Here is a 16,034-nt window from a genome sequence, read left to right as displayed (position 1 = left end):
TAATTGAGAAGAAACTGTTTTGGCTATTTCAGTATTTTATTCCGTTTTTGATTGGGTAATTCTTTCAATATCTTGATAATTCTTTGTAATCTGTTTTTTTTCTGTTTCATTCAATGAAATGAATGCTACCAGTTGCCAAATCAATGAAAAGACTGTCACTTTACCTTGCTTTATGTATGTTATCTTTTGTTATGTTGGATTAATCTTCAACCAGAGCCGAGTTACTGTTTATTATTACTTCTTCATTTCCAACCATGGTCCTGAAACCAACATTTTGAATTGAATGGTATTTATCTACCATTTGTTATGGTCATTCGCCTTGTCTATAAGACAACAACAGTAGGAACCACAGCATGATTTGTGTCTACCCACTGGTAAATTTCCAAGGGCACGTCATGCAGAGATCATGACCATGACTTTGAGTTCCACAGCTCTTCATGTAATGAGATTGAGTCTGATTCGGATCCAATCTCTTTACCCTGATATGGTGCAGTTCACTTTATAAGGCCTTGTTCAAAGCTGACCTTCTACCTTCCCCATACCCAACCCTGAGTTCCAAAGTGACCATTCCTTCTCTAGTTCTCACTTAGCCAGAGGTCTCCTGTCAGTTGGGGGTCAGAAGACAGTGAAAAATCACACTGATTTATGCATCACTGGAGGTACCTTACACCCAGCAGTACAACAAGGGGCTAATGTCACCAGAAAGTGAGCAGTCAGAATGTTGCTGGTTCGGCAATTAGCAAGTGACTGCACTGATTCAGCCACCTTCCAACCTGAAACCTTTTAGGCAGGTCAGATATTCAAAACCATGATAGGACTGAGGTGACCCGCAGCTACACAGTGAACCAATGAAAATTAAGGATTGAGAAAGAATCACTGGAATGCCAGGGAATGAAATGGGGAGAAGTAGAGTTAGCATGAATACTTATGGAAAACTGAAGTACAGGATGGAAAGTTTGAATTCAGAGTCTGAAAAGCTAAGAAAAGGAAAAACAAGTGTCAAATGCTAAAATATCAGTATCTTCAAGAGCATGTTATTAATTGCAAAAAGGAAAGCAGTTATCCAATTGTGCTCTTTCCTGGAGGCTGAGAAGGATTGCAAAAATATATACTCCATGATTTAAAGGGTCCTAATATTAATGAATACCAGCCTTAATTTCCTGAAGTGAGTTTAATTTGCAATTAACAGACAAATGAAACAACCTCTGAAGCTCACAGTGAGGCTCAGGGTGAACTGCTACTTTCATGAAACAGTTGGCATATTGATGCAAGTAGTACTGCATTTTGTAGGGATTTACAATTCATCAGCTATCTCTTTATCATCACAAATTCTTGGACAATTTTCCCATGAATCATGGGCTCACAGAATGGATAAACAATTTGGCTTGTTTCACTCCTCTGCCCTCTCCCCACAACACTGCAAATCATTTTTTTTTCTAATACCTTATCTAGCTCCATTTTGAATGACCAATTGTACCTGTCTCTTCTATTATCCCAAGCACAGCAGTCTGAATCCTAACCATTCACTGTGTACATATTTTACCTCATGCCACTTTTGGTTCTTCTAACAATCACTGTGGACGCTGAGGCAAGGCAAGGATTTTTCTTTCCTTGCTCTTCCTGTGACCTACCTCCAGTATTGTTCTCTCTTGTTTACACTACCTATTTTCATTCTTCCTACCAAAATATAACATTTCACATTCTCAGCATTAAATTTCATCTACCACCTATCAGCCAATTTGGTTAGATCTCCTATTACTCTGCCTCCAAGTTTTGAATTATCTCCAGATTTGGAAATTGATTCCTGTACTCCCAAGCCTTTGAGAACTCCACTGTCCACAACCACCCAAACCCTAGTCCAGAAAACAAACATTCACTACTAATCTGTTTCCTATTGCTTAATCAATTTTGTATCAATGTTGCTACAGCCCATGTTATTCATGGCCTTCAATCATGATATCAAGCCTGTTGTTCAAATACCTTCAGGAATTCCATATACACCACATAACCTGCATGTCCTTCCCTCTCTTATACTTAATCAAGAAACTCAATGAAGTGGGCAGGCACAGTAGTGTAGCAGTTAGTGTGATGCTATTACAGTGCCAGCAACCCGGATTCAATTCCAGCCACTAACTGAAAAGAGTTTGTACGTTCTCCCCTTATCTGCATGGGTTTCCTCCAGGTGCTCTGGTTTCCTTCCACATTCCAAAGACATACAGGTTAGGAAGTTGTGGGCATGCTATGCTGGCACTAGAAGTGTGGCGACACATGTGGGCTGCCCCCAGAACACTCTACCCAAAAAGATGTATTTCACTGTGTGTTTCGATGTACAGGTGACTAATAAAGATATCTTATCTTATCTTTTCTAAATCAGATAGATATGATTTGACATCAACAAATCCCCGCTGGCTTTCTCTAATTTATTCATGCTTGTTAATTCTATGCCTGATTATTATTTCTAGAAAATACACCATTAACGAGATTAGACAGGCTGGTGAGTCGTTGAATTAAGTGTATAACATTCATGGTTTTCTACTACTCAACTACTGCCACTAATTCTACATAATCTCTAGAAAATTATGGTCAGGAATTTTGGTAATTGCTTTCTTTGCTTCCTTTTGCAACCTCAAATGCATTCCATCTGAACAAGGTGGTTTATCCATTTTTTGTTCAGGTTGCCTCTCTAGTACCTTCACTTTGCCAATTTATAGCCCAGCTACAATCTAATTTACCCTTCCTTTGTTGGAGTCAATCAACAGCTTGGAACTTGAAATAGGGTAAGCGATGCTAATGAGTGTATTGAAAATTGAATCATAAATATTACAAAATTTTACATTTTATAAGGAGGTATTGTTGTGAGAAATCCACATGGTTGTCACGTGACAGTAACGACACTGACCCCCGCTGACCGGAGGACAGCATTGCTCCTCTGATCGGAAATGATACTACAGTCAATCAAGGTGCGGCTCCACCCAACCCTCAGGTGAGAGAGTATCTTTTGCATCTGAACTTGCCTGCCCAGTATTCTTTGTCTCTGAACTTGCTTGACCATTGGCTGTGGCAGGAACCTTTGTCTTTGACTTCCACAACATAGGCTCGTTCAAATCATAACAGTGAGGCTCCACCCAGCCTCCCAGCATTGTAAAAAGGGCTGCCTCCCCTAGCCCTTCCTCTTTTGACGACCCCAGGAGTAGTGAGACAATGCTGCAGAGATAATTGGTAAGAGTGCATCACCACATGGTCAGGGAGCGTTTCACTCAGACTCAGGGAGCGTTAAGGGCCAACGCTAGTACGGGTTGGGCATTGAAGTGTTATATCCTGAAGTTGTACATTGTTATTGTGTGCTTGTGTGTATCAGTGTGTGTGTGTGTGTGAGTGTATTTTACCCCAGTTGCGCTTCCCCTCTCCGGTTCGTGGTATCCTGTGCATGAGTGAGCGTGTGTCTGTTCCCATCCATTCTGTCCCGTGTTTGCCTTTGTGATTAAACTAGTTTTGGTCTACAAAGCTCAAGTCCAGCGTCCTTGATCCTTAAGACAGTTAAAAGAACGATTTCACACAACAGGTATGAAGTTGGAAAGATATTGAATTTGAGGCTTCATCCAAGATGTTGCAACAGGGCACTGGTTCTTACATTCTAAAAACGATGTTTTTTTCCTGCAATTGGATTAGAGGGACGGGACCTACTGGTAGTCAGATTTACAGATGCATTACCATAAAAAACATAGTTATCTAGTCAAAACTTGGGTAGCATTGGGAAGACTGGCTTTTAGCAAAACCTAAAGGCGTTGTAAACTTGCTAACAAGTTCCCGGGCCACATTGCTGGGCTTTGTTTATCTGTCAGAAATCCAAGGTAAATGTGTTTCAAAAGGATTTTGGATGTTTTATGTGAAATGGTCCTGATATCCTCAGTAATCGAGTAAAATCCACAGCCTTTCATATTTCAGCGAAGTCAAGTAGAATTTATTGTCACAAGAACACAATTAGAACAAAAAGAAAGCAAAGTCCATTGTAGTGCAAAGTGGTCAAAATGTTGCTCTATTGACCTAGTTATTAGTATTGTGCAGGTTGGTTCAAGAACCAAATGATTGAAGGGAAGTACCTGTTCTTGAGCCTGGTGATGTGGGACTTCAGACTTCTGTACCTCCTGCCCAATCATAATGGCAAGAAGATGACATGGTCCGGATGGTAGATGCTGCCTTCTTGAGGCAGCGCCTCATGTAGATATTTGATGGTGGGGAGGGATGTGCTCATAAAGTATTGTCTGAGTCCACTACCCTCTGCAGTTTCCAGTGTTCCATAACAATGTTAAAGAAAGTGGGAGAAAAGAATCACCCTGTTTGACCTTACTGCTAATGAGAAAGGACTTGGACTTGAACTTGTCCTCAATCACTGTGACCAAATTTAATAGATATCACCAACAAAGCTAAAAAGATGAGTCTCAGTTGATTAACATGTCCATTAGAGTGAAGCAACTTAACCAGGTCAAAATTCTCCTTTCTCTTTTAGCCTCGGCATTAAATTTCTTGAATAGCTGTATTTTCAGCACAACCTGGAGTCTCATCTAAAACCCTTTCTGTTGAAGATTTAAAAATGCAGCTTCAGATAATTTAGCTAAAATTAAGACTGTACTCATGAGTAGATTTCCTTTTTGGTCTCTTCTTACAGCCTTTCCTTGTTTGCATTGCAAAAGAATATTTTTGGATTCCCTTCTATGTGTTTTGCCAATTTCCCCAAATGCTCTTTTTGTCTTTTTTTGTCTTTTTATTTACTTTCTGAATTCCCTGTAATCAGCCTGCTTGTCACTTGTGTCAACAGCCTGGCATCTGTCATATAGCCATTTTTTCTGTTCTGTTGGTTATTTTACTCTCTGACTTGGAGCTCTGACTTTAAATACCCTCACACTTTATCCTTATGAATAAAAGTGTGACAACAAACTGGTCTTTCTTGTCTCAGCAAATTTTGCCCTATTGTTACAGTATAAATTATTGAAGTATTTGTAAAAATAGCACAAGTTTATTCTTCTAGCAATGTGTAATAGTTAACTGCATGTAATGTGTTATTCATGACCATATGAAACAGGAGCGCTCATTCACAATTGCTGAATTTCCACTTTAATAGACTAAATATGATAAGAGTACATAATTCATGTTGCCAAGCCCTGCATTTCTCAAATGCCATAGATTCTTGTCATTGATGGGACATATAAAATTTGTATATTATACCAGAAGTAGGAAAAAAACATCTGAATATTACTGCAAAAGTATGTGGAACTAAAGGAGGCTTCACAGTAATGCAGTGAGTAGAGCTGCTGACCCAAGTTCAACCCCGACCTCTGGTACTGCCTGTGTGGACTTTGCATGTTCTCCCACTGAGTGTGTAGGTTTCCCTTTCACCTTCCAAAATCATGCAGGTTGGTAGGTTAATTGGACACTGTATATTGCCCCGAGTATGCAAGGTGAATGGTAGAATCAGGGGAGGAGTTAATGGGAAAATGGGGAGAGGGAATAAAACAGGATTACTGTATGATTATTGTAAATGGGTGCTTGATGGTTAGTGCAGACACAGTGGGCTGAAAGGCCTGTTGCCATACTATATTTCTCTATGATCCCAAATTGTTTTTCTGTAAAGGCATGCATGTAACGTCAAATTCTGTGCTTCTGTGAAAATTATAAAGGTATTAGTATTTGGATAAAAGGAAGTTAAAAAGATGGATTCATGGAGGAAGTGACTAATTGATGACTCTTTTAAACAAGGCCTTAATTATCCAAAAGTAAAATATTCTATTGCTAAATGTCTGAAGTAAAAAAGAACATGCTATAAATACTCAGCAAGTCAATTAGCATCAGTGGAGAGAAACTTAATCAACATTCTATCAGAAATAGAAAAAAGAGTAATAGATTAATTTGCAGAGGTAGGTCAAAGGGTGAGAGAACAGAAAAGGAAATCTGTGATAAAGTAGAGACCAGGAGAGATTAACTGACAAATGTTGGGATAGGGGTGGATGAAAGTGTGCGATAAAGCCAATGAATGAGAGTGGGGGAATGGGATGGAGAATTTAAGTGATGGACAACTGAAAGCTCAGGGTTATGCTAATGACTGAATGGAGGTGTTCTGATAAATGGACATCGAAGGTGGTGCAGGGTGTTAACCCGAGACTTCAACCTGCACTTTTTACCTCCATAGATGCTGCTTGACCCATTGTGTTCTTCCAGCACACTGTTTTTTGTTCCAGCATCTGCAGTCTCTTTTGTCATCACCGAATGTACATTTTGGTTCCCCTATGATAGAGTAGGTAACATCATGAGTACTAAATGTACTACACTAAATTGGAAGAGGTGTTAATAAATCACTGCTTCACCTGGAAGGAGTGCTTGGGTCCCTGTAGGACAAGAAGTGAGGAGGTAAACATACTGTTGAGCAGAAAGGTGCTGTAAGAGGGGATGTGAATGTTTGTGAAGATGGAAGAGGGATTCAGAGTATTCCAAATGAAACATTCCCCTCAGAATGCTGAAAACAGAAAATGGGAATATGTACCTCTTGGTGGTATCATGTTGGAGGTAATCGTCAAGCCTTAATTATCACCAAATGAACAATTTGTCTAATACAATGATGCATATCAAAGAATATTTCTATATTCCAAAAAGCAATTACATTACCAATCATATGATATATTACATTCCTGAATTGCAGTGAATCTCAGGTAATCAGAACTTTGTCCAAATCATTTGTCATTATTTTAAAAATGATCTTGTTATCCATTCCATTAAGTTTTTCTGCAAGCTTTAAATAAGTTGTACTTTCCTTCAGAACTGTATAACCTCTGTTACAGTAGTGTATGAATGGGAATAAACTGATGAACCTCCAGTGTAAATAGAGTCCATTTTATCCATACATAAGAATAGTGAGTGTGACAAACTGCATTCCACATTATAATTCTGATTTTATTTGTTAACTTCATCCGCATGTATCGATAAATTAAATTCTGTAACTTAGTCTTTGAGTGCTTTAAATGATACTGCCAAAAATAGGCTGAAAGTGTCAGAGAACAGTGGCCATTACCGTTGTGCTGTGAGTTTCTTCCATGGTGAATCTAGATGCAGCTGGACTTTCAATGTGGATGTTAAACATGGTTATAACTGTTGCCCACAGAGATGAATGAGACATTGAAAAACAAGTGTGAACTCTTGGACAAAATTAAACAATGTTACTGTTGAGGATCACTTATTAATTTCAGAGCACCAAAGGGGAATAAGTTTTATTTTTTAACTTAGGAAATAATGAGCTTTTTCATTAACGGAACTTGTAAATACATGAGTATCTGAATCTTGCAGACTTGGAGGGTCCGAACTTTGGTGTCTGCCTTTGCTAACCCCAAATGGCATTCAGGATACTTTCATTCATTCCAGTTTGTGTGCCTTAAATTATTTGAGATTCCAGTTGAGATAAAAACAGAAAACCTGAAATACTCAGCAGGTCAGGCAGCAACTGTGGAAAAAGAAACAGACTTAACATTTCAGATTGATGATCTTTCATCAGAACTGGAAATACTTAGAGGTAAAATAAGTTTTAAGTTGCAAAGGATGGGGGAAAAAGGCAACCAAAGGGGAAGCCAGTGAAAGCGTAGCGATCGGGGGTATTGTTGTGAAAGAACTGGTTGAAAGTGGGTGATAAATGTTATTGAATAAGAAGGGAGTAAGAATTCAATTTCTGGCAAGTTAAGGTGTAAAATCATCAAGCTGTAACATTAATTCCACTTTCTCCAGCTGCACAGATGCTGTCTGACCAGTGGGATATTTCCATCGTTTTCTGTAATAATTTGGGACTTCCAACATTTGCAGATTTTGTTCTAGGAATCCTTTTGAACTATTGTTCAGTGACACGATACTGCAGTGTAGGTACACTTTGGGTCAGGACCGTAATAAGTATGGTTTTCTTTGTGACCAATTGGCTTAAGGCACTAAGGCCCTGAAATTCAAATTGGGAAAGGCAGGGCTGATCAAGTCAATCACCTACAGACCAGAATTTGGACTGGGTACTGAATCCACTGGATTCTACCCCTGATTGTCTCTCTGACTGGAAGCCTGTGTGCCACAGGGATTGGTGCTGGGTCAGTTGTTGTTTATCATCTATATTAATGATTCAGATGATAATGTGGTAAACTGGATCAGCAAATTTGCAGATGACACCAAGATTGGGGGCGTAGTGGAGAGCAAGGAAGGCTATCAAAGCTTGCATTGTGATCTTGACGAGCTTGGAAAATGGGCTGAAAAATGGCAGATGGAATTTAATGCAGGCAAGTGTGAGGTGTTGCACTTTGGGAGGACAAACCAGGGTAAGACTTTCACAGTGAATGGTAGGGCACTGAGGTGTGTGGTAGAACAAAGGAACCTGGAAATACAGATCCATAGTTCCTTGAAAGTGGTGTCACAAGGTTGTAAAGAGAGCTTCTGGCACTTCAGCCTTCATAAATCAGGGCATTGAGTACAGGAGTTGGGATGTTACACTGAAGTCGTTCAAGACATTGGTGAAGTAGAATTTAGACTATTGTGTGCAGTTCTGGTCACCTACCCACAGAAAAGATATCAATAAGCTTGAAAGAGTGCAGAGAAAATGTACAAGGATGTTGTCAAGACTTGGGGACCTGAGTTATAGGGAAAGATTGAAAAGGTTAGGACTTTATTCCCTGGAGTGCAGGAGAATGAGGGGGGGATCTTATGATGATGAAAATTATGATGGGTATAGATAGGGTGAATGCATGCAGGCTTTTTCCCCTAAAGTTGGGTGATACTAGAACTAGAGGACATAGATTTAGGGTGAAAGGTGAAATATTTAAGGGGAACCTTAGGGGGATCTTCTTCACTCAGAGGGTGTTGCGAGTGTGGAACGAGCTGCCAGTGGAAGTGGTTGATGCAGGTTTGATTGTAACATTTAAAGAAGTTTGGATAGGTATACAGATGGGATGTGTTTGGAGGGATATGGTCCAGGTGTAGGTAGATGGGACTAGGCAGAAGATCAGATTGGAATGGACTAGATGGACCGAAGGGCCTGTTTGAGTTCTGTAGCACTCTCTTACTCCATGTTGCACCTACAGAAACATAGATCTTTTGTTATCCAGTAAATTCCATCTTTTTCATCTACTATCATCTGAGTGGAGCATGATACAGTGACAATTCAGTTCTTGACTGATTATAGCAATTAATCTATATCAATTTGTTTAAAAAGACAACAAATGATTGGTTTAGAACAAGATAACATCAACAATCCTGTTTCATTTTGCCTTGTATTCTATTCATATGATACATCACAATATTTTACCAGTGTTATCTGATAAGATGGCAAGAAGTATTTTCTGAAAGATGAGACTATCTAAGCGACATTCCTTTGTGTATATTCTGTATGCTGGAGGAAAAGAAGAAACAAGAAGCTGTCATGGAAACGAGAAAAATCAGGCAGCATCCGAGCATAACCAGATCTTTGCAGAGATGCACAGCCAAAGGATACTCCTTAACACAACATTAATACTCTACTTTCATTACAGGTGCTTATCTTCATAAACATAGACTTCGATGACCTCTGCTCAGGATGAGATGGAGATTACATCCACAAGAGGGGCAGCACTTGCAATGCTAGAGGAAGTAATAGTTGTGCTTTATTCTGCTTCCACCAGATCATCGTAGGGAACTACTGGCAATTTCAGTCAAGTTAGTCAATGGGCAATGCCATGCTGCAGTGGGCATTCCTGGAGTTCCATGTGAGCCAAGGCACCAGTTGATCCCATTTGACGTACAGGTCAGGCAGGTAAGTAAGCAGGATATTATTAAATAGGATTTAGCATTTGGATGGATACATGCAGGGGTGGGGCTCAGAGGCATATGGGCCGAACGCAGGAAATTGGGACTAGCTGGGTGGGCATTATGGTCAGCATGGACTTGTTGGGCTGAAGGGCCTGTATCCATGCTGTATTGCTCTATGACCCCATGATTGTAGGCTCCACAAGAGTGCTAGGAAATCAACTGCTTGCATTCATATGCAATCCTTTGAATTTGAATTTCCTGCACCATTACCCATCTTCTCAAATCTTAAAACTTCTTTACTCCTATGGTATTACATTACTTGAATGTGAAACTTGGGTGTGTGATTACAGGGAAAATTTTGTTCACATTCAAATCTTAAATGAATGTAGTCTTCCAGCTTTGTTTCATGGACTCATTAGCGACAGGCCTTGTTAGCGCAGTAGGCAGTGCGTCAGTCTCATAATCTGAAGGTCATGAGTTCAAGCCTCACTCAGGGCACTATTTTCTGCAGGAACGGTAGTGTAGCGGTTAGCGAAACACTATCACAGCGTCAGTGACCCAGGTTCAATTCCGGCCACTGTCTGCAAGGAGTTTGTATGTTCTCCCCGTGTCTGCATGGGTTTCCTCTGGGTGTTCCGGTTTCCTCCTACATTTCAAAGGTTAGGAGGTTGTGGGCATGCTCTGTTGGCGCCAGAAGCATGGTGACACCTGCGGGCTGCCCCCAGAACACTCTACACAAAAGATTTGTTTCTCTGTGTGTTTCAATGTACATGTGACTAATAAAGATGTCTTATTTTATGGAGAAGGTTAAGTCACTGCCTGGCTTTGTGGTGGCTGGGTTACCCAGTATTACCCTGACTTGTGACAGCACAGTCTCAGGCCAGAAGTGAATTACAATGATGTTAATATCTGAGCTGATATCAGCACAAAACAAGTTAGTAGGATATTGAAAAGAAGGTTTGGGCAGCTTAACAGATCAAGGTATACTTTCTCCCACAATGGCACTCCAAAGATAAGATCAACAGACATGAGATAATGAAGATTTCAATTAATCTGCTCAGAAAGGGCTTTGAATCCTGTCTTCCATTATTTCAGGCTCAATACCTCCATTGTCACATAGCCATAAAGGACAAGAACAATAATATCCTCTAATCTTCCTTGCATTGCTTGATGTTACTTCATACTGAGGACTACTTTTTCTCCACACGAGGTCGGATTCATTCTTGATTGGGACAGATATCACACAATGTAGAATTTATGTGGCTTTATACATCTAGTCCATATAATTTCCTGGACAAGTGGGAATAGACTATTAGAGTAGTAGAGAAATTTTCCATGGTATAATATCCCTTATTTGCCATGAACCATCTCTCCCATTACATGACACAGTGGATAGCTGTGAGCAAAGATTAATGCGGAGCCCAGTTATGATGCTCTCTGTCATACTGGAACAAGTGGAATGGATCAACTAGTCATTTACAGCACATCCATTTCATATTTTAATCGCCTTCGGTTGTATACAAACTTTAAATAATGAAGGCTTATTCCACCCAGGATTTACTTATGTCCTATCCAGAAGCATGCAACTTAATAGGGGGTTGATGTCAATGTGCGGAAATGAACTTGACCCCAAAGCATTTGATTCTGGCACCCGCTGCCCAGATTCACATGCAATGAACAGTCATATGAATAACAATTAATGACTCCAGCAATGTCCCCACCAAAAACTTCTAATCAGGACAAAAGTAAAATGAAAGAAAGAACATTGGTAAAGAGATAAATAAAAGTCAGGTTTGAAAAAAATACCATTTTACCTAGATTTTTCCAAAAAACTGTGAATAATCCTTGGTATTAACATTTATACAATATCCTGACTTTTTGCTGAATACTTCCCAACACACATCTTTGGACAAGATCTCAGCTCCAAACCGGATAATGAAAAATAGCAGATTATTACTGCAATTTTCTCCTTGTCATTTTAATTAACCCTTCATCAACTCATTGGCTGAAATCCTCTCCTCTAATTAGGCTAAGTGCTTTAATACGAGATGTTTGATGTGTGAGGGGTGATTAATTACAGAAGTAATACATGTATTCAGAACTCTTCAACTATCCAGAGACAGTCAGTGCTGACAGATGTCAACTTGAAAGTCAGATGGCCAGTTTTCCATTGGCCTGATGTTTGTTCTATTTTTAACAAGGCTGAAGAGGCTGCCCAATCATCAATCCCATTGTAAGAGTGGTTTGTTATGTTTGCAGTTTCTGATTTGCAGGTAGGTCTTCATTACACAATGTAAGTTATCTCAATGTGATAATTAAGTCATAATGCAAGAAAAAAATAATGAATGATCTGAGAAGCAAAAAAAATGAGATGTAATTTGGAAATATATGAAATATAACCTGGCTTAAGTTAACATTATGTTCCTTGTGGAGGAACAGAGGGATCTTGGGGTCCATGTCTATAGATCCCTCAAGGTTGCTGTGCAGATCGATAGGGTTATTAAGAAGATGTATGGTGTGTTGGCCTTCATTAGTTGGGGTCTTGAGTTCAAGAGCCATGAAGTAATGTTGCAGTTCTATAGAACTCTGGTTAGACCACATTTGGAGTATTGTGTTCAGTTCTGGTCACCTCATTATAGGAAGGATGTGGAAGCTTTAGAGAGGATGCAAAGGAGATTTACCAGGATGCTGCCTGAATTGGAGAGCATGTCTTATGAGGATAGGTTGAGTGAGCTAGGGCTTTTCTCTTTGGAGAGAAGGAGAATGAGAGGTGACTTGATAGAGGTGTACAAGATGATAAGAGGCACAGATTGAGTGGACAGTCAGAGACTTTTTCCCAGAGCAACAACGGCTAACATGAGGGGACATCATTTTAAGGTGATTGGAGGAAGGTATAAGGGGGATGTCGGAGGTAAGTTTTTTACACAGAGTGGTGGGTGCATGGAATGCACTGCCGGCAGAGATTGTGGGGGCAGATACATGAGGGACATTTAAGAGACTCTTAGATAGACACATGAATGATAGAGAAATGGGGGGCTATGTGGGAGGGAAGAGTTAGATATTATAGCAGGATAAAATGTTGGCACAATATTGTGGGCTGAAGGGCCTGTACTGTGCTGTAATGTTCTATGTTCTATTATACAGCAACAAAGAGTTTGGAAGGTAATGAGCTAAGAAATTGTACTCTGCAATGCTAGTGTGTTTCAGTGTTGCAGGTGTCAGCTTTGAATTTCATGTGTGTATTACTTCTTTTCTTTTTTAAAAGAAGGATGAGCATCATCTGTCAAATTTTGTAATATGATAATCCATATATCACCTGGGCATGCCAGAACTATGCAGAGCAGGTTGATATAACATCCGTTCTCTTGCTGATATAACACCAATGAAGCTAAGTTGACCCATGACGATCTAATTAGTGCCATAAGTTAATCATGCATCTGATTTTGCAGCATGAAGAACCCTCTTACTCCTAATTCTGCACCCCCCCCAGGTCTACCCACATCTGTTAAAGGAATTCTCAATGGACAGTTGGAATGAGAGGCTACTTGTTTGGAGGAAAGTTCAGTATTACTGTCGTCATTAGAGTTTAATGTCTCCATATTCTTCAAGAAATTCCTTAGTTTGAGTTGGATATTATTCTCAATGATTTTCTATATTATAAGCTTTACCTGCTAGAATAATTGACTTTCCTCTGGACTTTTAACATTACACCGAGGGGAGAAGAGAGGGAGAAGGGCCAGTGTTTAAGGACTGGTTCTCATTTCTGCCCTTCAGTAAATAACCACGCTGGTGGTGACTGCATTTCAGCGAGGACCTGCCACACGATTCAGCCGAAACCAGAAAAGATCCATCCAAGAACCCACTTGGCCTGGTTGTTTTCTGGCTCTAATCTTGAAAGTAATCTGTAATGTGTAGCACATGAGGGGAGAGATGGAGGTTTTCTACTTGAGGAGTAAGAAAGCATCTTTCTCTTTAGGCAGAGAGATTGTAGGGTTGGAGATGTTCTAACATTCACCAGGTGATCATGCAGTTTGCCGTTAGCTGAAGCACATCACCAGGAGGCCCTGTCTGAAAATGTGGAAATATACAGTAACTACAAGCAGTTTTATTCCCTCAATGTACAGTTGGTCTGCAAGAACGTGTTGCGAATCTTGCTGCTTAATGCCTAACATACAGGGGCCCTCACGTGCGCAAATCTTCTGCATCCTCTTTCAACCACATACTAGACAAATAGAAGCAACAAACTATCATGCTGGAGGAACTCCGTGGGTTAAGTGGCATCTGTAGGGGAAAAGGAACTGTCGACATGTCAGGTTGAAACCCTTCATCAGGACTGTAGAAATCTGCTTGGGAGAAAGTCTATCTGCTACAAAAAGTCCATGCACTAGAGGAGAGTTCTCCTATGTTAAGAGACATGCTGGTACCCAAAACATATCTGAACAGACTATAGTTGTGCCATTGAGTTATAGAGCCATGCCACACAAAAATAGGTTTTGGAACCTCTGAAAACACACCAACTATTTGCACTAATGCTGTGTTATTCTCATTGCATTCACACCATCCCCCTCCAGATTCTAGCACTCACCACCACACCAGGAGCAATTTACAATGGTTAACTAGTCTACAAACTAGAGGTCTGTGACTTGGACCACTCTGAAATGCATCACAGTGCACTCCAGAGAGGGCCTGAAGATCCACTCCATCTCCTATAACCTGTTGATCATATGGGATTGGTCTTTCCCTGCATCTGTGGAGCAGGAGGAAAAGGAGTGAGGAGCTGGCATTGTGATATAAGTGAGGTGAAACCTGAGCCTATTCGCTGCTCCTCAAAGACCTGGATAATATTGGTGCCTGGGATGATAAGCAACAGTCAGGTGACAAAAATATATGACAACATTTATCTCCAACAAAAGAGATTATGAAAAATGTTTCCTGTCATCATGGCATCATTATCAGCAAATCTAACAGTATTAAAAATCGGGGGTTGCAAATGGCCAGAAATGTGATGGGTTCAGCTGCATTATTACTGTGGCTTCAAGGGGAGGTATGAGGCTGGACATGCTCTCTTGAAGGACTCAGCTACTGAACTCCACAGGCCCTGATCTCTATCCAGTAGGAGTACAGCGATATTTACCTGGACAATACACTTCAAGAAACTTGATATCACTGAGGTCAGAGCAGTCTTCCAACTGAACATTTTTTCTCTTCACCACTGATACAGAATTAATGCAGCGTGTAGCTTTCAACAGGTTTACAACATAACAAGGATTTTTTTCTTAACTGTACAAATCAAACCTATTATCTTGACCAGGCAGATGAACAGGCACAGGGAAACATGACCTCCTGAAAGTTCAGAGCCACCCTACCTTGGAAATATAGCCATACTCTGTTGTTTTCAGGCCAACAGTTTGCAATTCCTTACCCAACAGCAGTGGAGGAGTATCTTCCCAAGGACGCAACAGCTTGAGATGGTAGCTGCTCACTACCTTCTCAAAGACAGGGCTGTCCCTCAGTGCTGGTCTGCACCACAGCTCAAATACCAATTCGGAATAAAAATAAGGAACTGCTTATTCTTCTAACCATGCCATTCCTCTGTTGCTAATCATCTCAACATCTGCCAGGCTACAATAAATAAAGAGAAGTCAAAAGTAAGTCAATATTCTGAACCATACCCATGAATGCAATCAGGGCAACACAGGGATATCTGTAGTGCTTATCTGCTATACCCACGTCTTGGTGAAAGCTCTTCCTTATAGTGGAGGACAATGCAGGTGGCTTGCAGGATGACCTTGAACAGCTCTGCTCTTACAAGGTGTTACTTCTGACTAAATTTAGACAACCTTCCTCACTGTCCACCACACCACCAAATGATGTCATCCACAAACTTACTGATCATGTCACTTATATTCTCATCCAAATTGTTAAAACATATGACAAATAACAGTGGACGCAGCACTGATCCCTGCGGCACACCACTGGTTACAAGCCTCCAATCTGACAAACAACTCTCCACTACCACACTCTGACTCCTTCCCTAATCAGTCCTTGACGTTGCAAATGCAGATAGATCCTGCACCTCAGAATCTCCTCCAGTAACTTACCCACCACTGAGGTTAGGCTCATTGCTTTTCACTAAGGCTTAAGGATTTCAGTGACTTCCAACTCCACCCATCTGGTTCTGATGCTGAAGTTGCCTTCCAGCTTTCTTCCATTCACATCTCCAACTCCAAACCACAGCT

The 16,034-nt window shown here is 40.4% G+C and overlaps 1 non-coding gene across 1 annotated transcript; it reads left to right on the top strand.

Moving 5' to 3' along the window:
* The first annotated feature begins 10,220 nt into the window (after nucleotides 1-10,220).
* trnam-cau (transfer RNA methionine (anticodon CAU)) lies at nucleotides 10,221-10,293 on the top strand. Its single transcript has one exon. It is a non-coding gene; the product is annotated as a tRNA-Met (tRNA).
* The last annotated feature ends 5,741 nt before the right edge of the window (nucleotides 10,294-16,034 follow it).

The sequence above is a fragment of the Pristis pectinata genome, chromosome 16 (genome assembly GCF_009764475.1).
Source record: "Pristis pectinata isolate sPriPec2 chromosome 16, sPriPec2.1.pri, whole genome shotgun sequence".
Classification (NCBI taxonomy): domain Eukaryota; kingdom Metazoa; phylum Chordata; class Chondrichthyes; order Rhinopristiformes; family Pristidae; genus Pristis; species Pristis pectinata.
This window is presented reverse-complemented; position numbering and strand designations above follow the sequence as displayed.